Source organism: Colobus angolensis, unplaced genomic scaffold (assembly GCF_000951035.1).
Source record: "Colobus angolensis palliatus isolate OR3802 unplaced genomic scaffold, Cang.pa_1.0 Scaffold235, whole genome shotgun sequence".
NCBI classification, from domain to species: domain Eukaryota; kingdom Metazoa; phylum Chordata; class Mammalia; order Primates; family Cercopithecidae; genus Colobus; species Colobus angolensis.
Genome location: NW_012115544.1, coordinates 3589846 through 3614035, shown reverse-complemented (window position 1 = coordinate 3614035; position 24190 = coordinate 3589846).

Genomic DNA, 24190 nt, shown 5'->3' with positions numbered 1-24190 from the left:
AGTGCGCCACCACATCCGGCTAAGTTTTGTATTTTTTAGTAGAGATGGTGTTTCACCATGTTGCCCAGGCTGGTCTCAGACTCCTGAGCTCAGGCAATCTGCCCACCTCGGCCTCCCAAAGTGCTAGGATTACAGGCATAAGCCACCACACCCGGTCTTCAGATGCTAATCTCTTACAGAAACATCCTCACAAACACATCCAGAAATAATGTTTAATCAGATATCTGGGCATCCCATAAGCTCAGTAAAGTTGACATGCAAAATTAATCCCTAGTCGTGAAATTCAAAGCTTGAATGTAGTTATGATTTGTGCTAAACTTTTAGGCTATACTTAATCAATTTGCATTGGTTTATTATAGAGAGATGGTACCACCCTAATAGTTTGTTGATTCATATTTCTAAACCTTACAAGGTGTTTAACTTAATGTTGGTAAACCAGCTTCTTTCTTTCCAAAAAAAATAAAATACACTGATGCTGCCTAACTGCAATTAACCAACATTCTTAAAGCATTTGCCAAAATTGATTGTTTATGAGAACTCATGGTGCTCAGCACTCACGGTCTTCAATAAAATCAGTTGAAAAGGTATAACTGCTGGTGAGTGAGGACTGTGGTGGCTTTAGCTGCTTTCTGATTGCTTGGGCAGATGTGCGTCAGCATGCTTTCTCTTTTTCTGGGTAGTGAAGGAAGTCCCCTTATGTGTGTGCCCAGGACTGGCTCCTATTCCTGGAATAAATACCATCATGTTGTGCAGTCTTGCAGTTTCTAGTAAGTGCTGTGCATGATTGGCATGTCCTTCAGAAAGCAGCGAGCCTGGATAGGAGACAGAAGGGAAAGCGAGAATGATATCAATAGCCTCCAAGGGGATTTATTTTAAAGCCTGCCATGTTGTCAACATTGTTTCAATATGACAGCTGAGGTTTTTGCCAAGTATTGAACATCTGACCCCATTTGGCTTGTCACTTTAAGCTGTGCCTTTTTCTAAATGGAAGGGCTGACCCTCCGAGAAACTGTAGTCTGTGTTTGGTTCATCACCAAGTTCAAGATGATTATCTGAAGTTTGTTTGAACCTCAAGGGAGAATAAAATTGAACTGAAAATCTCACCCCAGCAAATTTCCCCAGTGATTTTTGGCCCTTCGGCTTTTGCTTAGAAATGACATGAAAGCAGCTTTTGTCGCCTGGTCATTTGGGACTGGATGGTAGATTCCAGACATATCATATGCCATTCTGGTGATAATCCAGCAGGGAAAGAAATGCGTTTAATCATTTTTGAAATGAGAAATGGGACATGGAGTTTAATTTCAGCTTAAACATTGTTTAACTTGTGTTTCTTTTGCTGATACATACTGTCATATACAACAGTTTATGCATTTCAACTTCTAGGGACTGAGAATTTTCCTACTAAAAATTCAACAGCTAGGATAAGTGAAATCTAAGCTTTCAGAAATAGTCAACAAGAATGCAAACTTTGAAGTTAGACTTGGCTTTCAATTTTGATTCTACCACTTCTTAGATAAGAAACCAAGAGTAAATTATTAACCTTTCTGAACTTTGCTCTACATATCTTTAAAACAAGGTCAACAGTGCCCCCTTTATAGGCCCTAAATAAAGATTATATAACCTCTAAGTATAGTGTCTGGATCTTAGTAAATTCTTTATAAATAGTGACAATTTTTATGTAATAAACAGAGAACACAGTAGATATGTAATATATGCAATAAGCCTGTACATTTGTTTTATTCATATTTGCCACTAGTCCTTCCTAGGAAATAGATCTTACTAAAAACAATACTTACAGTAATGCAATGATACCTCTGGAGGGATATTATTTTACTAAATATTGCCATTTAACTTTATAAATGTTTAAAAGAAAGGAATTGCGTCTTTATACTTCACTGCATATTGTAGGTACTTGCTATGTTTTACTTTGAAAAACTGCCATGCCACACTATCAACCAATATTTTAACAATTTTTAAATAACAGAACTTTTATGTGTAATATTAATAAATGAAAGGCATTTTTGTCTTGCAGATTATAATTTAACAAGTTTTGATCTTCAAATTTTTGTCTTCCTAAATGAAGGCACATTATCATTCTTTAACTTGTAAACAATTATGCCAGGAATGAGGAATAGTCCCAAGCTGGCTGTGGAATTTGCAGTAGTATTGAGATGGCTTAATGTGACATTTGAGGACCAAAATGTGTTAACTAGTTTTGTGGCATTTCAGCTGGACTATGAGGGTAACTTTCCTTTCTAAACATTCATCTAGTGAGATATATATATATATACACACACACACACACATTTCTCTGGTGATACACACACACACACACACACACATATTTGTTGTTGTTGTATGTTGGTTTGTGTTTTAGACCAGTTCTTGTTCTGTCACCCAGACTGGAGTGCAGTGGCATGATCATGGCTCACTGCAGCCTTGACTTCCTGGGCTCAAGTGATCCTCCCAACTCAGCCTCCTGAGAAGATGGAACTGAGTAGCAGGCATGTGCCACCATGTCTGACTGATTTTTAAATTTCTTGTGGAGAGGGGATGTCACTATGTTACTCAGGCTGGTCTTGAACTCCCGGGTTCAAGTGATCCTCCCTCTTCAGCCTCCCAAAGTGCTGGGATTACAGGTATATGCCACCGCACTCAGCCAAGATGCAAAATTTTAAGTATTTAAAATTTTCTGCATTTAAATTGATAGTTCGAGGCGAGGCAGGGCGGCTCACACCTGTAATCCCAACACTTTGGGAGGTAGAGGCACCAGGATCACCTGAGCCCAGGAGTTTAAGGCTGCAGTGAATTAGGATCCTAGGACTGTGCCATTGTACTCGAGGCTGGATGACAGAGTGAGACCCTGTCTCAAAACAACAACAACAACAATACATTTATAGCTCTAACCATAATTTCTTTTCTTTTTAAATTCTTTAGTTTAATTATTTGGTTCTGTCAGTGAAATGGGGAGGCAGTAAATATTGAGTTAAAAATATTAATTTTAGGGCTGGGCACCGTAGCTCACATCTGTAATCCCAGCTCTTTGGGAGGCCAAGGCGGGCGGATCACCTGATGTCAGGAATTCGAGACCAGCCTGACCAACATGGAGAAACCCTGTCTCTACTAAAAATACAAAAATTAGCCAGGTATGGTCGTGTGTGCCTGTAATTCCAGCTATTCAGGAGGTTGAGACATGAGTATCGCAAGCACCAGGGAGGCAGAGGTTGTAGTGAGCTGAAATCACGCCCTGAAATCCAGCCTGGGCAACAGAGTAAGATTCTGCCTAAAAAAAAAAAAAAAAAAAAAAAAAAAGATATTAATTTTGATATATTAGGGGAGGTAGCAGAATTTGAGCTATTATACGGGGTACAGCAAAGCTAAACTGCCTGATTTATTGTATGGCAGGAAATGCAAACAAAGCCAATTCCGAAAGCGGTGTTTTCAAAATACTTAGAACAACGCTATCAATGGAATACTAGCTTCTTGGGGAGACTCCTTTGAACAAAAATATCCATTACAATGGCAGGTAGTTTTAATACATAAACAATTTTATTCCTTTATAGTCACACACCATGCTATTTTATTTAAGAACTTGGTGCTTTCTTGAATACTAGCCCTATGCTACTCGCTTTCACTATGTCACTCCAATCGAAAACTGAAAATTACAAAATAAAGCATTAGAAACTCTTTCAAATTTTTTATCAAAAGAAAACTATTTGTTATTAGCAGACAGTGATTATGTCTTCCTAGTCAGTCTTAAACATGAGTCAACTTGGATAGGAAAATAACACAGTAGATGCCTTGATTGCTTTTAGCTCTCTGAAAACAGGCACTTAATTTCCTTCGCAGAAAAAAATTTTTTTTTTCTTTAAAGTTGACTAGTTAAGTGTAGAAGGTAATCAAAGCAGCCAACTCTGGAGCAAAAGGCGGTGACTTACGATTTGGTCCATTTACTTGGTGCACGAATTTGTTTTCTAAACTGTATCGAGGGGTAATAATGGGACTGATCATCATAAGTAGGCCTGTAAGAAGGATGGCATGAAAATATTTGAAACAGATGACTGCACGTGTGTTTAGAAAGACTAGAAGAAAGACTAGTGTCTTTCAGGTCCTGTGTATGTTTCCGTGGGCTTAACTTCAACCTCTCATATTACATTTTTGATTTTTTAAAAATTGTGTGTTCTTAGGAATTCTGAAACTAGACAGTCAACATTTCTGGCTGAACTCAGTTACATGGTAGACATTCTCTGAGCTCATGCATAAGATATTTTTCCTTTCTTTTAAAAATATCTTACGTCTTAATCCATTTTCTCCTCTGACCTCTGTGAATATTTCAATGATCTTAATGACTTAAGGAATATAAACTGGACTTAGTGTTTTGCTGGATGTCTAATCATTCCAATGGCACCTAACTTAATCCCAATTTCCCCAAAGAGAAATGACTAAGTTTAGTAGGAAAATTATTTCACTGGTCTTATTCATCACACATAAGACAGTAATATCCTTTCTGTTTTTAATAATAGCATTACTTTTTTGGTAATTACTTCTGTTAATTCCACTGAAGAAATTTTAAAAAATGAATTATACTCTACTTATCTCTTCATAACTGTGTTCTATTAGTTTCTGAACACTTCTCCATTTAATCAGGGCTGTTTTGAATACCTCTTCTATTCTTATTCTACTAAGAATGCCTGGGTACTTGAAAGGTTAAAAAATAAATAAATAAAACAAATTTACTCATAACTAAAACCTCACTGAATATTTTATTCTTTCTACTCTTTATTAGTGGGTATGATCTCAAAGGGGCCTTGTTTTATCTCTCATAGAAAGATGGAGTTGATAAAGTTGTAATTTAAATTCTGCTAAAGTTAATCTTAGAACAATTAATGTGGCCGGGCACGGTGGCTCATGCCTGTAATCCCAGCACTTTGGGAGGCCGAGGTGGGCGAATCACAAGGTCAGGAGATCGAGACCATTCTGGCTAACATGGTGAAACCCCATCTCTACTAAAAAAATACAAAAAGTTAGCCGAGCGTGGCAGCGTGCGCCTGTAGTTCCAGCTGCTCGGGAGGCTGAGGCAGAATGGCGTGAACCCAGGAGGCGGAACTTGTAGTGAGCCGAGATCGCGCCACTGGACTCCAGCCTGGGCGACAGAGTGAGACTCCGTCTCAAAAAAAAAAAAAAAAAAAAAAAAATATATATATATATAGTATATTGCACAATTAGCTGTAGTCTAAATCTCTGCCATGCTTTCTAGTTTACTCTTATAGTGTAATGAGCACAAGCAATATAGATCATGCCTTCTATGGGTTATTATAAAATAAATGAAATGGCCAGAGAGTATGCAATACCACTGGGATGCATTTTTTTTTTTTTTTTTTTTTTTTTGAGACGGAGTCTTGCTCTTGTCACCCAGGTGGGAGTGCAATGGTGTGATCTCAGCTTGCTGCAACCTCTGCCTCGTGGGTTCAAGTGATTCTCCCTGCTTCAGCCTCCCAAGTGGCTGGGATTACCAGTGCCCACCACACACTGGGCTAATTTTGTATTTTTAGTAGACACAGGGTTTTGCCATATTGGCCAGGCTGGTCTCGAACTCCTGACCTCAGGTGATCTGTCCACCTTGGCCACTCAAAGTGTTGGGATTACAGGCATAAGCCACAGTGTGGACTGCATTTTTATAAAATTGCTTCTCCTAAATACATCCTGTTAATAGCATGAGGATGCCTCATACCTATTTTGCTTTCTCTGCGCTTCGGTATTTTTTTCTTTCATTTTACTACTATTAATGTGTACTAAGGAGTAGCTCTTTCAAATAAAATAGAGTGGTTTTTTTTTTTTTTTCCCGGCTAGAACTTTTGGTATCTCCTGTTCTCCCCTTGATCCTCTCTCCTTGTACGTCTGCTGTTTCTCAACCACCTCATACAAGGATAAAGAGGTGATGGCCTCCTTGAGCTTTTAAGAGTCTTTGAATGACTCTTAAATTGCTTAGAGGCTTTTCTCTCCTATCTAGAGTCTTTCAAAACTGTGACTCAATTTTTTTCTTGTTTGTACAATCAGCCCTTTGTCTTTTGGGGTTCCACATCTGTAGAGTCAACAAATCAGATTGAAAATATTTGGGAAAAAACTTTCATCTCTACCAAACATGTTCCGGCTTTTTCTTCTCATTCCTTAAGCAAAACAGTATAACAACCATTTACACAGCATTTATATTGTGTTAGGTATTATACGTAATCTAGATATAATTTAAAGTGTATAGTAGTATGTGAGTAGGTTATAGGCAAATACCACACCATTTTATATCAGAGACTTGAGCATCTGTGGATTTGGGGATCTGCAGGAGGTCCTAGTATCAATGCCCCAAAGCCCATGGGTATTGAGGGACAACTGTACTTGGAACTGATATGTGTTGCTTGGAAATTAAAATTCCCAGTCTAAAGCTTTAAAAGTGGCTAGCTTAATACAAATTTCAAGGTCACTTTTTTTTTTTTTTTTTTTTTTAAGGAAACATACCATTACCTAACATGGAAAAAGAATTAGTTTACAAAGAAAACAGAGACAAATTTGGTCACAGATTTTGAGGCAAGGAAATAAAAAGGAAACATGAAAAGCTGAGTTAAAAGGATGTTTTCCAATTTAGAAAAAGAGATTCATCTTCTAAAATCCTTTTGAAAATAGTGCAGAAGCCATAAAGTGTATAATTATTTCTCTACTCTAAAAATGGTATATGATTGAACAACAGAATATTCTGGGGGGGGAAAAAAAACCCATATCACTTCAGCTATATTTGTGCTTTGTTCTCATAAGCCATTTCCATTTGCTGAAGCCAGAGGACTATTAACCTAGTCTCTGAAATTTTGAAGTGTCCTGAATCCTGTTTTCTGTGAACAACTAAAACTCGATCATATACATAAAGTGAAATTTCAATAACTGAACATATGATTGTAAGATGTTATGAGGGGATGATAATCAACAGAATTAATGAGAGTGTTTAATTTCATGCAGCAATTTCCACAAAAGGTAGAGCGCAACAGTAAACTCCATGAGTTGCATTCTAATCAAGCTCCTCTTGTAATGAATGCAGGCCCTTAATTTATTGAAACTAATTTTGAAATCATGGTACCATACATGCTGTCTACTGTAGAAATAATTTATAAACATTAATTGCAGGAAAGAGAGGATCCATTTGCTTCAAAGAGCCCATCAGCAAGCTGTCCTTCCTGTTTTATCAGTAAGCAAAGCTGAGAGCAAATAACAGATGGGACTGTCCCTTGGTGGTGGCGCAGAGCACGCATGAAATATAGCACAATCTTCCTCCAGTGTGTTATGCTTTTAACAGTGGAAGATCAGAGCAGGAGAGGTGTGGGCCGGGATGAATGACTGTCTCTGATGAAACATTCTTTTCTTCTAGCAAGATTCCTGTAGCAGATTGAGCTCTGGCAGTTGATCTCAGTGGCTTGATAGAGTGTCATTATAAAAATGCACCTGGAAGATTTGTGGAAAAGAGACAAACCTCAGAAGACCAAGGTGAATCCAAGGCCTGATCTGGACTCTTAATGGGGAGTTAAATTCTAGTTCCTTTAAAAAGACACCACAAAACCACAGATAAAGCTGTCATAGACAGCTATATTTGGTGCTCATTTATCATTTGTCACAACCACTTCATCCTCTTGCAATATTTTATTCTACTTACTACATCTACAAGAAGGTTAGTAGTTGTGCATTTGATGTGTGTTGGGGGGTATGAGGCTAAAATCTTCTGCCTCTGTTGTTTGTATAACCACACTGAAGGCTGTTACTAGGGCTGTGGAAGCTGGATTTAGTATATGTTACTCCTAATGGAAAAATCTATCAGCCCCACTTCAGTGGCTATTACTAAACAGCTTTTTAGTCAGTCAGATAGGAAGTGATCCCCAATTCCACTAGTAGATTCATGCCCCGTTCATTATCACTGTTCACGGTAGCTTTTCTAAATGTTTTTCACTTATCCTGCGTTTCTAACTCTGCCTCATTCCTTCAGCTTTGGACGCTGCTCTTATGTCCTGTTGAAGTGAAAAGATCAAGGCTGCCTGATCTCCTTTAACAAACAACTGTAACCTGCCCCTCTTTGATTTATGATATCATTGTCATCATTAGTTCTTTTCCTCTCTCCTATTTTAGGGAAAGTATCACCCTCTTCTTTTATAAAGTCAATCCACACACGTGCTCTTAATTTTACCCATTTCCATTCATTCCTCAATTATCCCTATAATTACTGAATTCAGTCTTTTTCTCTTAAGTGCATTCTCTGATCGACTTGAATTTACCTCTTATAAAGAAAAGAAACAAAGCATTACTTCCAAATCTGCATTGCCCTTCAAGATACTATCTCCTCTATTTCTATGAAACTTCTTAAAAGATTAGTCTGTCATCATTAGTTCCTGTAATTGTTCTTCTTTATCTAATTTACTCCTCTCTTTATTGTAGTCTCACTTTCTGCTCCCCAGTCCCTTGAAACTGTTCTATGAAAGCATCTAATTCCTAATCTATCAAACACAATTGTGATCATTTCAGACTATTGGGCATACGAGCACTCTTTCCACATTGAGTTTTCAAGTCTTGGCAGAAGGCAGAGCTTCATGTCCAAGGATGAAGAGGTCATATGCTTTGTCTTTCTATACCCAGGCAGAGAGGACACAGGCATATAGCCTTGGTTTGACAGTCAGATGGTCCCATCTGAGGGATAGAGGAAAAACGATCCACAAAGCCACAGTAGCAGCAGCAGCAGAGACTGGAACAGAGGTGATAGTGCTAGCTAGAGACTCTGTGGCGTCCCAGTCTAGCCTTTTCCTATGCAGTCTTTCTCGTTGACAAAACTCCCTCGGTTCCCACTGACTTTCTGAGTCTTCTTGGCTGAGTGTCATATAATTCTGTGAGCTAACTAATATCTTTGCCATAAATTACTTGCTTCCCTTAATTGAAACATATTTGGTTTATCTTCCTTTGAGCTAAAGACCTCAGTAGTACAGAAAATCATATTTTGGATTCAGTTTAATGTAATAGAGTTTTAGGGAAACTGGAGTGAAAAGTCAGTAAATGGAATTGATTTTCAGACTGGGGCCAAAAGGAGCGAAATTCTATTTGTCCTTACAGAATGACCCTAGTAGCCCATCCTATGCCACGGTGAAAGAGCTAAGTGAACAGTGCCTCTGGTCCCTGTAATGAAAGGCTCTCTTAGAATGAAATGCCTATTCAAGGCAAGGTTTTGGGGAAACCAAGTTGCCACTGTCATTGGAAAGATAAAAGACTGTAGAGATGCAGGGGATGTTTGGAGGGCACCGAATAGCTAAAAAAAAAAAAAAAAAAAAAAAAAAAGATGAGTTAATCTTCCTAAATTATTGATTATGGCAAAGACTGAGTTCCTGGAACTCTCACAATCCTAACACAGTCTCAATTGTCTCCAATTCTTTCGACTTTCGTGTAGGTGAAAATCAAACTCCAAGTTTGATATTATACAATCACTAAATTGTACTATCAGTTGATTTTAGAGTCTTGCCAGTCCTTGCAAGAGAAAGTGAGAGAGAACGATGCTCAGAAAACTATAGGACTGGAGGATCCTAAGTATCAGAATTAGACAATGTGGGGTGATTCCAAAGCCTTGAACTCATAGCCTTTCCCCGCTCTGTATTGTGTGCTGGAAGCAGTTCTTGTGGGCTCCTGAGATCAACTGCATTTATCTCATCTCTCCTCTGTGGCCATGATATGTTCACAATTTGAAGTCAGTTACAAGTATTTGAAATGCCACAAATAAGGGCTGTCCCTAACCCCCTTGCCAGAGAATGGATGTTAAACATTTGCCAGTGCAGCACTCATAAGGGCACCACAGAAGTGCATCCTCCCTTCTTCGATGGAGGTGGCTTTTCTTGCTTGGAGACTGTATTCCCTTTCTTTTTCAGAGGCTGACTTTGCAAGAGAGAATCTGTTTACCACTTAGAACCGTGACCACCACCCCCATCCCCATTTATCTCCAGACTTGAACTAGTGATTAAATCCCAGAGGAGTCAAATGTCCCAGAGGAGTCAAATGCATTGTAAAATCTGGGTGAGAATATTTCTTTCTTTTATCTTATGACACCAAAACTTGGGACTATGTGTACTAGTGATTGACCTTGCACAGGTAATGTGTAATTTTTCAAAAGAATAAATGTATCACTCTGAGCTTCTATATTGAAAGAGTTACCCAGAGTGGTTACAGTGGGTCTGATTCTTGGCTCATTTGCTTGGTTATAATCTGGGTTTCATGGAGGCTTGGGATAGTGAAGTTGGGATCCTAGAAATCTCTTAAATAATGCAGGGAAGGATAGCAAGTACTCTGGGGTGGAATTATACATAAATCACCTTCATCCTAATTTATTACCCAAGATGTCTAGAAGATAATTTCTTCACCAATATCTCGAGGAATGTGTTGGTGAAGTGAGTTTTGAGGAGAGATTTTTCTACTGTTCTTCCTAAGCTGAGGATGTTGATGGCAGATGCTTCAGTTGACATGGTTTCCCTGATTGAAATGAGAAGGAAACTATTCTAGGGCAGCAGAGGCCAAGTAGCAGCCTTCAAAGGAAGGACACAAAATCATTGTGGTTATCATAAAAGGCAGCAGGGCAAGCTCATCAGAAGAGTGTTGTGTATTACAGAAATCTTTGGTAATGGTTCACCAGTCACTGGGTCCCTTGACTGAAATAGCTGATAGTACATTAGTCCTTCTTGATTTGTGTTATGGAAAACACCCCACACCTGGGAAGTATCGGTCTGACCTGGGTCATCATCATGGGGAGTTGCTCATTCTCTCCCAATTCTCAGACCTGAGTTAACTCCATAATCAAGAATTCTTTGAAGATGGACTCAGCAATAATATCACTTGTTTGTGTAATAAATCTTCCCAGACTTCAGCAAAGGATCTTTGGCTATTGCAGATATTGCAGATAAATAGCTTTTAATCTGGTTTGCCTATTCTTTGTTTGAGGGTTTATTCAGAATGGTTGGAAAATGCTGTCCTTTTGGAGAAGAAAATTCCAAAGAGCTACTGCTCTTCTACATCAATGGTCAAGCAAACAGCATGAATAGTGATATTACATTCTAAGGGTAATGTGCTTTTAGGGGTCAACATTCACATAAACATTTTCAGGTACCAGATGTTACTGTTTTAACTTTGTGACAAAAATAGACTGCTTGCATTTTAGGTCATGCTGATAAAATACTGCCTAGAATCTGGCTACACAGACATTTCATGCCAGGTATTATTTATATGTGAATAGAACGCAATGGAATGTGAACAGAATGCAAAGGAGCTATAAAATTCCGTATAGTAAAAATACATACAGTAAACACGCCCTGGGAAACGGAAATAACCAGAGCTTTGGGATATTGTTAAACACCAACTCAGAGCTATCCTAATTCCCAGAGACTGAGAATAACTCTGTCTCTGCTGATCAGAATGACAAATTGTACTTCAGGTTATAAATTGAGTTTTGATCTCAGTTGGCCTCTAGGTAGTACAGTCTTGTGGTTATTTGTCTGAGCATATGACTGGAATACATCTCTTAAGCAATTGGCAGAATCCCCAACTGGGTGTCTGCACCATGGAGTTGGGCTATTATGATAGAAAATGCCAAGCTTCTGGAATTACCCTTAACTACTAAAGCACTAAAATCCGAAGCAGTATTGCATTCATAGATGAATTATGGAAATTAAAAATATCATTAAAAGCCTGAATGATGTTGGGTTGGTGATTCTTTTCATGTCTCTATTTTGTCCTGTGCTTAGAAGATGTAGAGATACTGAGCAATTATAAATCGTACTCCTGGATGGTCATTTAACCAGTATTTATTCAGTAGCAACCAAGATTCATGCTTTGTGCTAAGTGTCAGAGGTACAATGATGAGCAAATCTTGACATGATCGTTGCTTTTATAGCACTGATGATTTAGTGGTACAAGCTAGGCAGTCACTGCTTAAGATAAGCTTATAAGCTTATAAGCTTGTGTTACAGGGGAAAATTCTGTTGTCCAGGGGTGTGTGTGTATCTGTATGTCTATGTGTGTAGGGAGTTTGGGAGGAGAAAATGGGAAAGGTAGGAAAAGTCTTACTTCAGCAAGTGATATTTCAGATGAGCTCCAAGGCAGAGGTAGGTGTTAAACAGCACAGAAAAAGGAGTCTGTGCAGTGATTCTCAAGAGGGTGCTTGAGAAGCGAATGGAAGACAGTACACCTGGAGTGAGGAATGTGACTTTCAGAGTGGCCAAGAGGAGCCTGAAAAGCAGACAGGGACCTGAACTTGCAGGATTTTCTCTGATCTGAATATCAATGAGAAATCAAGTGTGTGGCTTTAAGCAGGGAAGATATAATATCATGATTAGACACGTAAAAGAATTCTCTGGGTGCAGTATGGGTATGAACAGAGAGTGGCAAGGTATGTTATTGAACTGTTGCAGTGAGAGTTTGTTGTATGATTGTAGAAATAGGTAGAGTTATGAGACATTTAAGAAGTAATATTAATAGGACTATGATTGACTGTTGGTGATGCATTGAATACGGGGTGTGAGACAGTAGAAATGGTAAAACAGTGTTCTTATATTTCTGGTTTGCATAGCAGGATATACATAAATACGTATATATATTCATCATGTATATACTGAATGAGAATAAGATTGGGGCCAATGATCTTAGACCTATAATATTTGAGGGGCCTGACACACATTCATATGAAGATGTTGAGTGAGAAATTAGACATGAGGATAAAGCATACGAACTGATTTGGCGATGAAATAAATATGGAAGTCGTTGGTCCACAGATGGGAAATGAAGTCTGTTATGTGGAGAAAACGCAGAGGAAGGAGAGAAGAGCCTGAGGCTGTGCACGGACAGATGTCAGCATGTGGGGTAAAAGTGACGTTTGAGAAACAAAAATAAAATCCTAAGCCCCTAAACCAATTGGATAGACCCCTTCTTGGCCAAGGGGACCTCAGAGAAACCTTAAAAATGGAGTTCATAGCTATGACAGGATGGGAGGTCAGATGTGCCTCGTATACCCGCTCCCTTGCTAAATGCCACTAGGCTGTCTTCTGTAGATGTTAAACAGAAACCAGCCCTTTTGAAAGATTCCTTCTGCCACCGATGGGAACCAACTGCCTGATGCTGCCCCTCCCTTTCAGTTTTTATTTTTATATTTATTTTTTATTTTTATTTTTTGAGACGGAGTTTCACTCTTGTTGACCAGGCTAGAGAACAATGGCACGATCTCGGCTCACTGCAACCTCCACCTCCCAGGTTCAAGTGATTCTCCTGCCTCAGCTTCCCGAGTAGCTGGTATTACAGGTGCCTGCTAGCACACCTGGCTAATTTTTCATTTTTAGTAGAGACAGGGTTTTGCCATGTTGGTCAGGCTGGTTTCGAACTCCTGACCTCAGGTGATCCATCTGCCTTGGCCTCCCAAAGTACTGGGATTACAGGCGTAAGCCACTGTACCCAGCCCCGTTCACAGTTTTGACATAGCAACTGACCAGCATTCCTTCCTGATAAGAGACCATTGACCATGAAGTGCTCCTGGCCTGTCTTTGGAGGCTGCAGCATAGAGGTTCTTTGTGTCCTGTGGTTCACCTTTTGATGTATAAGGTCTAATTGTAATACACTTAAATGTTAAGTCTTCACCCTAGAGTGAACATGGGATGCATGTTATACATGCTGTGCCTCCCCTTTGTGAATATTTATATCTCCTTCCATGACCTGCTGAATATGTATACTTAGTCACCCTTTAGCCATAAATTCATCTTATTTTTCATATCCTTTCCTCTGCATGCTTGTTTCCAGCTTCTGGTCAGAGGCTGCACTTCTCAGTCTGTCAGAATGGTCACCAGCAAGGTCTAACCCTTCATGAGAAGAACGCTTTAAGCTCTCCTTTCAAATTTATGAAGTTAATCGATCTTCAGTTGACACCCTAAAGTGCAGTCAGTAAAATGTGATGCACTCAGCAAGGACTTACTAAAGGTTTATAGGACTAAAAACAAAACTGATAAGAGGAAAGAGCACCCATCAGGCTCTTTGACTTCTTGCCAGCTTAGTCTTGGGTTTGTTTAAACCATTTAGCTCCATTGCAACGTTTGGCTGAATTTCTCTGATTCTGATAATCTTGGGTATTAGGTATTTGATGAGGTAATTCAAATAGTGTGTAAAGTGTTTCTTATTGATAAAATGAATTTTGGATACTCTCTACTTCACGTTCACACTAATTTTTCTTTGTGTGCTTTTTAATACTTAGCAAACTCCATTTTATCCTAAATTCTTTATCTAGGAATCTGCCCACCACTCAAGCCTGGGAAAGCTGGCAGAGGATGCCCGTGAACACTCACCTGAGTGTTCACAATGCTCGTGAGGTGCCTCCCTGATAGTAAGTGCTGCTCTTTCTTATTAACATTCTTTTTTCCTTTAAAATTTGCTTCAATCCATGAGGTAAAAAATAATGATGAAATAGATAGATAGATAGACAGATAGATGAATAGTGCATGTTGTTTTTCCCTGCAGTCAATAGACAAAAATTTCAACACAAACTTTTATTCCTGGTATTTGGCTTAAAAGTAGACGTCAGGTACGTCAAGAAGCTAATAGTGTTTTTTGCGTATCTCACCAGTCACTGATTTTTCTAAATATAAAAATGCATTTCCAAAATCTTACCACTGGGAGGCAGCATCGTGCAAAGCTAGCCTTTAGCTCTTCCTTCCTGTGTCCAGTATAGAGTGCTCCTAATATCTGTCATAGATTCGTGCTGTGCCATTAATGGAAACAGAGCGTTTGTCTGTCTGTCTGTCAGTCTGTCTGTCTGTCTTCCCTTCGCCAAATTCTTTCGTCTTCCTTTTTTTCCCCAGAGTTCTTTGTGAGTTAAAACTTCTGTTTTTGAAATTTCCAGGAGTTGAATTAATAAACATGAAAACCAAGGCGAGGCTGGCACAATGCCCTTTTTTGCTCAACCACTTGGGCATGTTAGGGCAATTGTAGTTATTTACATTTGGCATCCAACTGACTCAAAGAGCAACATTGCTTTTTTTTTTCCCCCATGAGTACCGAAGCTATTAAATTAAACAGGTTAATGTGGCTACAGCATTTCGCCCCCTACTATCCCCACAGCTATAGTAAATCTGCCACCTGTTTATTTCCATAAAAATTCAATTACAGCACCACCAGTTATTCTTCTTATGTGAGCAATTAACTTTAGGCAGTTTCAGGCCACAGAGAAAGGCCAGGCTGGCCTGCTCCTTTCTTTCTTCTTTGCTCCCTTTACCCGCAGGTCGTTCTTTTGCTAAGTGACTGTGCTCCTTCACACCAGTGAAAAAATGAAAAAGGAAAGAGTAGACTAGACTGCTGGGCACTGTCACGCCAATGAAAAAGCAAGAAGCGAAAAACCGCAAACAATCTTCTGCCTCCCTCTGCCCAAGCCTTAGAGGCCCGGGGAAGTTAGCAGCAGGCCGGCAGCCAGGGCCACAGGGGCACACCGGTGTTGTTTAATAGCGCACCAAAATGAAGAAGAACTTACTTGCAATGTGTTCATTTTCTTTCTTCTTTGTATTTGTGAAAAATGTGATCAAGAAGAGAAAGGCTGGTAAAATGCCACAGCGTTCTGGCTAAAGCAACAACGCAATTATGAAGAGAGAAAACCGCATTCATCCACACGTTCCAGCAAGAGCTATCACCAAAGGCATTGTGAAGCAGTTGAGCAGTTACATCTGCTCTCCTTTAACAGGAATGAGTCTTTAGTACGCGGTTGCAAATGTTGACTTTTACCTTTTCTTTAAATGTCTGCTTCTCTTTGTTGTATTTCTCCTTCTCTCCAAATTCTACCAATAAAAGTGAAAATTACTGAATCCTACATCTAGTGATTTTCTGCATGACGTAATTGTTGAACAGGGATTGAGGCACTTGCTTTCCATGGATTCCTATAATGGCATTGACACTGATTTGTATTTCTAGTCAATGTATAAACATGGTTTTAAGAGCAGGTTAGACTCTGAAATAATCTTTAAGTAAATCATACCCTTGGTTCAGGTTAAAACAAATACTTCTTCATAAGTAGGTTGGTACCAACTCCTATCGAAGTGTAGTTATTATCAATAAATTCAGAGAATAAGAAAAACATCAAAAGAGAAATAATTAGGGTATAAATAGATGATGCAACCCAAGGGCACCTTGAATCCCTAACTAGGACAAGTATACGGAGGGCTCAGATTACTCATCCAAATTGTCACGTGTCTGAATTGATTCCTGAGCAACATTTGCTCAGGCAGTGTTGTTGGGCAGGCATGGATATCAGATGTCAGCCATTCCTAAAATACTCCCAGGGGATTAAGTGAGTATATAAATATCTCCCTCCTTTCTTCCTGCATCTGAAGGTGCCCTACACCCAACAGCATTAGTGTGCTGCTAGGATAAAAGAATGTAATAAAATGGACTTTGAAGGCACATGTCACAGTAAAAAATACAGTCTAATTAAATTTAATCTTCTTTTAAATGGTTACTCAAAAGAGAGACTCTGTTAAAAGTTCAAAAGGCCTATATAAATCCCCCACAGGCAAGTCCATACCTAGAGCTCACATATGGCAGTTGGAAGAGTAAAGGAAAATTTAGAAAGTTTTTTTCATCTTGATAGGGCTGATGGGACTTTAATGAAGAGAGACCAGTACTGCCTGGCCCTGAGATCACAGTCTCTGTTGTCAAATGGGTTCAAGTTCACAGTCTTGAAAATTGTCCTTTCCCTATATTCAAATGTTCTCACGAACCCTTTCCTTTTCAGTTCAAAGTAGATGTTAAAATGAGTTTTAAGTGTTTATTCTTTATCCTAGATTTTGGGCAGATGCCTAATTTCCATAGCTTCCTTACCTCCTGAAGAGTTTCGAAGAGTTTCAGGCTTTTTGCTTCTGCCAAAATGAAGCAAACCTATAGCTTGGTACTTTGAAGTTTGAGTTAAAGCAAAACTAAATGGACCATGTTTATCTGATCAATTAAGGCATTGCCTATATCCTCAGTACTGATGTTTCTCATTTAAGCAGCGTTCTATACAATCCTCAGTAAATTAACAACAGAAATAGAGTTTGGGGAAAGGGGGGGTCATTATACAAAGAAACGCAGAAAGAGTGTGGAAGAATTTGACTAGGCTCCAACACAAACTACATAAACTGGTCTCCAGTGTAAACTGAAGAATGTCTTTGTAGAAGTGGGACTGTAGAAAAATATTTTTTAAAGTTCCAAAAATAGAAATTTGATTTAAAACTCCTATTAGGTAAAGTGATCTACTAGATTTAATAGCCTTTAACATGATTGATGTTTTTAATTAAAAATACCTCATATTTCTCTCCGGGATTAGCATGTGTACAATTCAGTTTAACTACAGTTCAACAGGGAGAATTCTATAAACAGTACCATGCTAAGCAGAGTATTCAATTGAAAGAAATAAAATGAGCATAAATTAAAACTCTTCTAGGAGTTTACAACTTTTTTTCTTGAAACTAAACTGATCAACACCAATTAATTAGTATGAGAGTGAATGATAGGTAATTGAACCCTCTGGCTGTTCCCAGTCAACATTCTGTTCTACTATTCCCAGTAATAGCTGGAGATATGCTTGTTTGGCTTCCTTTCCAGCTAGCTCAGGACCTGTGTACATGGCCCTTTCTATAGAAAGACAGGAAACTCTCTTTCCTCAGAATTCCTACTAGATTCCTTAGTCCTTGTTCTGAGCGAATCACATCATCCAACTGGCACCAACAGATTGAAACTTCGTAAAGAAAATGATTGTGCTTTTTCATATCTGGCAGATTCTATGGAGACTGCCTTCCAAATTCAAAGATTTATCTCTGAAATTGTGCCTTGGCAAGAAAACTAATGTACAATCTTCACACAGAGGGTATTTTTCACTTCAATTTCAATACTATAGAGGCAATGTAGAAATTTTTTTAAAAAACAGCTTTCTCCAAGTTCCAAGTTTTATGTCCATAGTGTCTTCAACTATAAATGGGGAAAAATAGCAAAGATAAAGCTATTAATCTGTCTGACCTATTCTCAAAAGTTGCTTTTTCTTTCTAATTTTGTTCTCTATATGTATTTTATGATTTACTTCTATAATTATTTTTATGATTTTTCTGATTTATTTTATGCATCTATTTCTTCCACAAAGACATATGATGTCTGTCCAGTCATTTGAATTGCAATAACTTTTAAACTTGATTTATTAAATACATGGTGGAGATAATTGTAGAGACTTTTGTGGAAACCTGTAGAAGAAAAAAGTTTTCTTGGGAAAAACTGTTTTAACATGGTACATGTCTTGATAAAGATCTGTCTTGACTTAATGGAAAACTTATTTCCCAATGTATTTATAAGTAAAATTTTGTAATGGCAGCCAATGGGGAAAACTTGGGGAAATAAATCACTTATCCTTAGAAAAAGATTCATTTATATTTTAACCACTGAGACAGTGTTACTTATGATATTATAGTTAGATCATTATTTACCATTTCAGATTTACACCAAATATCTTGATTTCTCTGACATGGATGAAGGTGTTCTTGGGCTTACTTATATCTTTACGTAGACTAATGAGATGACAATTTTGAAAAGGGTAAGAAAGTGTAAGGAATATTTTTATTCTATTATGTTCAAGTTGTTTTTGGTTTCTGTCTTTTTTTTTTAAGAATGTTTCAAAACTGCTTTGGCTGTATTGAAGGTGGAAATGAGGATTTTTCTCTTAACAACAGGTAATTGGTACAATGTGATCTATTTCATGTTTGGAATGATATGGGTCTTGTACTTAAAGTTCTTGGGTTGACAAGAGCTGTGTGGAAAGGAGAAAATAAAAAGGGACAAAATCAGTGAAGCTAGAGAGATAGAATCATGAAAGGGGCTACTCAGAATATCACCCTGTTTAACCTTTTGTGCATTGCTTATTGCTTCTACGTACTTAAACTAGGATAAGTTTACACAATACGTATTAGGTTTGAACTTTCAAATCACAATGAGGCTATTTTTAACCTGACAGCTAATTTTTCATCTCAATAATGACATGACAGGAAAATTATCAAAATTTTGTAGATATTAAGCCTATCATTGGTTGGAACATTTCAACTGCTTCGTGTAGAGCAGTTGATTTAAAAATCTGTAATTAATTAAATAACCGAAGCACTTGGACCTTTAGTTATCTGTTTACTGGAGACTTATAAAGACATATAAACCCCTGATCATCCTCTTTTCTCTCCTCGGTAAGAGTGTATTTTATCCCAGGTTCATACAAATATCTCTGAATCTGAACTCAAATTTTCAAGCATTTCATCTAAATGTGAGTTTTCTCTTTGACAAATTACAAGTATGGGTATCTCCAGTTATGCTGCATGTTAATTGTGTTAGTTTTAGGCTACCAGACCTGCTCCAATATCGACTCACATTACTCTATTTATCAACTTATGACAAGAATACTTTATGACCCTCTTTGACTTAGAGTGGACTCTTTGTGCGTCTGAATGTTTTGTTGGTTATTTCCCAAGAATGCAATATGACCTCCTGGTTACACATGAACAAGAACCACTAAAAAAGTTAAGTCAGTGGAAATTCACTCAGGACAAATTGAATAACATTTTTGAGATTTTTGACTTCACTTTGTTTTAAATTATATTTAAGGCATCCATTTTCTGACCTCTTTTTTTTGCTTTTGTTTTTGTTTTTTTTTTTTTTTGTCTTTTTTGAGATGGAGTCTCGCTCTGTCACCAGGCTGGAGTGCAGCAGCGTGATTTCGGGTCACTGCAACTTCCGCCTCCCGGGTTCAAGCGATTCTCCTGCCTCAGCCTTCTGAGTAGCTGAGGCTACAGGCTTGCGCCACTATGCCCAGCTAATTTTTGTATTTTTAGTAGAGACGAGGTTTCACCATATTGGCCAGGATGGTCTCGATCTCTTGACCTCAGCCTCGGCCTCCCAAAGTGCTGGGATTACAGGTGTGAGCCACCACTTTTGGTCTTGCTCACATTTTTGAGAGGAGACTGACAAACATCCCCTTGTATAAAATTTGATGTAACTGGCTACATTTCCACAGTTTCTTTTTTCTGTTACTGAGTGTTTTTTGGCATTGGTTAACCTCGAGGCAAGATTCAGTTTAACTCTACACTCCCAACTACTACCAGCCTTTTCTTTCCACTCTGGAAGTTGCTAGTGAGAGGCAGAGATTTAACTACAATGGAGGCTTTATTAAGTTCCCAAATTTTATTCATAAAATTGTGCTTAGGCCTTTTTCTCCAGATTATTTCCTCTATTTCTCAAAATATCCCTCATCCTTTTGAGAAGGCAGCTTTTGTGTGATAAGAAAAAATAGTTACTTTTCCAACTGCAAATAAATTTTATGTATCATATTATGCTAATTTGTAGTTTCACTTGACTTGGATAGACAATTCCTAACGCTCTTCAGCTACTGTCAGCAGTAATGCCTTAAGGTGAGTCAATCAAGAATTAACATTATTGTATTTGATAATGTTCTCTAAAATAGGTCAATTCATTTGGTTACTTCAGGACACATTATGTAGATCATTAATCCTAGCAGATACTCCAGTAAGCCTCTTGTTTTATATAATTTCATTAATGAGAATTTTCCATGGTTATTTTAAGCAAGAGTAAACCTTTCTTGAAAATTTTCAAGCTAAGCAAACTAGACCAAAGCTTCTCAAACTCTCTGTGATGAAGGACTGTGCCTTCTTCTTGTTATTATTTGCTTAAGTTTCACATAGTCACAGACCAGCACTTTTGTAAAATGCATTTATCATATGCTTGGACAGCATGACAATATCAAATTGTCATATAAATTTCCTGGTGCTTATTCTCAATTTCTGTACCTATCTCGCTGTGGATTGGTAGCAGTTTACAGACCACCACCAGTCCACGGGCCACATTTTGAATGACTTTGATGGAGGTTATTGTCTCTGGTAGAATTTCAGAGAATTGATTAATAAATTGTTCTTATAGCAAAGTTAAAAAAATAGTTACTTTTCCAACTGCAAATAAATTTTATGTATCATATTATGCTAATTTGTAGTTTCACTTGACTTGGATGGACAATTCCTAACGCTCTTCAGCTACTGTCAGCAGTAATGCCTTAAGGTGAGTCAATCAAGAATTGTTATGCTAATTTGTAGTTTCACTTGACTTTATTTAAGAAAGATTTGTTTCTCACTGAAGGAGATCTTTTAGTCCTGCTTTGTTGAAGTGAGATATTTTTCTGTTCAGGATGGCATTTTGGTTAGACTTGTGGGTTTTTACAAAAGGATGGCCATATTATCATTTAGTAATTTAATCTGCCATTTCTTATCCCATAGATAATCCAGTACCTTGCTAGAGAATATAAACTTGAAATCCTACTTCTGACAAAAGTTTACATGGAAGACATTATTATATCTTTTACACGTCTTCTAGATAGTCCAGGTTTTGTTTTAGACTTGATTTGCTGATTTGTTTTTGGCTTGGACTGAATCAAATTATCAAATATCTGATTATGTAAATCATAGTGCCTTGGCTTCTGACAGAATCATTTAATTGAGAAAATTATAAATTGTTCCCATGTATTTAGAGATGCTATAAAAATATTGATATCAAGCCCAAATACTACATTTCCTTCAGGAAAACTAGGCCCTGGTTCCTTAGATGTGAGCAAACCAGGTATTTTACTTGATTTCAAAAAACGTAGAGTCTAGTAGGGGAGACAGGTATATAGTCACATAATAAAAAAATGTAAATGTATAATTATGTTAAGTGCTCATCTTAGTCCATTTGGGCTCTTATTAAGACAGCCAAGTAAAAGGAGCTCCTCAGAGAATCTTGAACTGACCTGAGCACAGGGAGGGTGGGGTCTCAGGAAGTTCATGCCATTTGCAGCGCGGAAGGAGCCTGGCCGCTCCTGTTCATGGGTGGTTACTGGGGATTCAATCTGTGAGATGAAGGCCTGTAACAGAGACCCCTGTCTCATCTTGCTGTGTTGTTTTTCCTTTTTCCTTTTTGCCCAGTAAATCCCCCTCCTCATCCTTCAAAGTGTCTGTAAGCTTAATCTTTCCTGGTCAGGAGACAGGAACCCGGATTTTCCTACAGCATTATGACAAACATATAAATTGAGGGATTTATAAGCCACAGATACTTATTCCTCATAGTTCTGGAGGCTGGAAAGTCTAAGATCAAAGGTCCAGTGTGGTTGGGTTCTGGTAAGGGCACTCTTTTGCCTCATATGTAGAAGAAGAAAACAAGCTCTCTGGGGTCTCTTTTGTAAAAACACTAATCTCATTGGTGGGAGATCTGCCCTTGTGACCTAATCACCTCCTTAAGGCCTGACATCTTAATACTATCACATTGGGTTTCAGTGTTACCAGGTAATGACAGCATCTCACTGTTCAGTTTGAGGAAGCAATACAGAGACGTGCAAATCATCCCTAAGACATGAGCACTCCATGTGAAGGTGTTGTGGGGGCCTAAGAAGAAAGACAATCATTTGCGACGACATTCTGAGAAGGGAGATGGTTGCTGCCCTCGTGGATTTAACAGACTTCGTTATGCAGCTAGTTTTTTTTTTTTTTTTTTTTTTCCATTCCTGAATTGTGGTGTCACTCAAGAGAATAGTCTAAAGCTTGTGTTGGACAGGACAGGCAATAACTTCAAAGTGAATAATGAGGTCCAAGATGGACAGTCCCTCTTTGAGGGTCATAGCCAGCACCCTTATAGACTGACTACAAGGCCAGTTCCTAGAGCTAGAGTTCCATATGGACAAGGACAAGCTTTAGCTAGATCAGAACAATTTCATTACAAAGCAAGTTTTATTTTCAACCATCACTGCAGACCACAAAGGTCAGGCTAAATATCGACAGATCTATATTGTGGAAAAATTTGAACTTTTGGCTTATTATCAGTATTCAAACTTGATAGGCAGCGCCACATTAACTGCTAAAGATTCTACACATCTTTATTTCATTAACCTTTTACATTTTATCCTGTTTCTTAGCCTCGGCTTGGGGACTAGTAGAGTCAGGTCCTGCTGGAGCAACAACATAAAAGGTGGGAAGGAAAATGTTTATGTTGACACCAGGGTAGTGAAAGCTATCCAATCTATGGGGAATTTAATGCCGAGGAAAAGCAAGATCAGGGTGGAGCATGTGGCCGGGGTAACTGCCTTTCACTGGACCCCTATCAGCCCAGTTTGGGACATGCAAGAGAAACAGCACACAGATAAAGGCTTTCTCAAGGTTTATGAAAGAACAAACGGCAGCACAGCTAACCTCTAGTGTAAATAAAAATCATACATTTAAGGAAACTTTAATTCCTGCCTGGTTAAAACCAAGACATATGCTATAATGGTTGATGATAAAAATTTTAAGGGGAATAAAAGTGGGTTTGTAAATATTCTCCAGTCAATGACCACAAATCTGTTAATTTCCCAGAAAAAGCAAAGGACTTCTTTCAGATTTAATTCCTATGGATTCTGAAATTTATCCTTATAGATTTGTGTTTTTATCGCTTTTACCAAGAAGAGCAGACACTCTCCTCCCATGTTCAGCTGTAAGCCACAATGATTCTGGTTTTCCCTCCTAAAATACAACCTTTTAACTAGAAGCAATGATTACAAGACTTATAAAACAGATGTGTTAGAAAATTGTATTTGGTCACAAATTTATAGAGTATATTTGTCACTGGTAATTGAATTTTCTCAGTAACCTTGTGATAATTAACTCATGGGCTATGACCTCATGGTTTTGTCTTTCTTCACCCCACCAATATAAAAAGTGTAAATTTTCTTGCTAGTCAGGAAAATACTCAGACCTTCCGTCTGTTTTTCTTTTTTTCTACTGATCACGTAAGAAAATAAATATGATAGTCTGTGGCAGAGATTGTGACTGTCTAACAATATGCAATTTTCTTTTCTCTTTAGTAATAGAGTTTAAGCTTTATTTAATCAAGCAATTTGCTTAGCTAGGTAGGAATTATTTGTGTTTTCAAAACATTATTAAGGATCAGGGAATGTTTTATACTAATATGTCTCTTGACATACAAGAGACTTGCACTGGATTCATTCAACTTTGGAAGTGTTTAAAGAGTTAACATTTATTTCAGTGGATTGTGTATATTTATAGGACTCATAATGCCAGATAAAAGGCACTGATTTGCC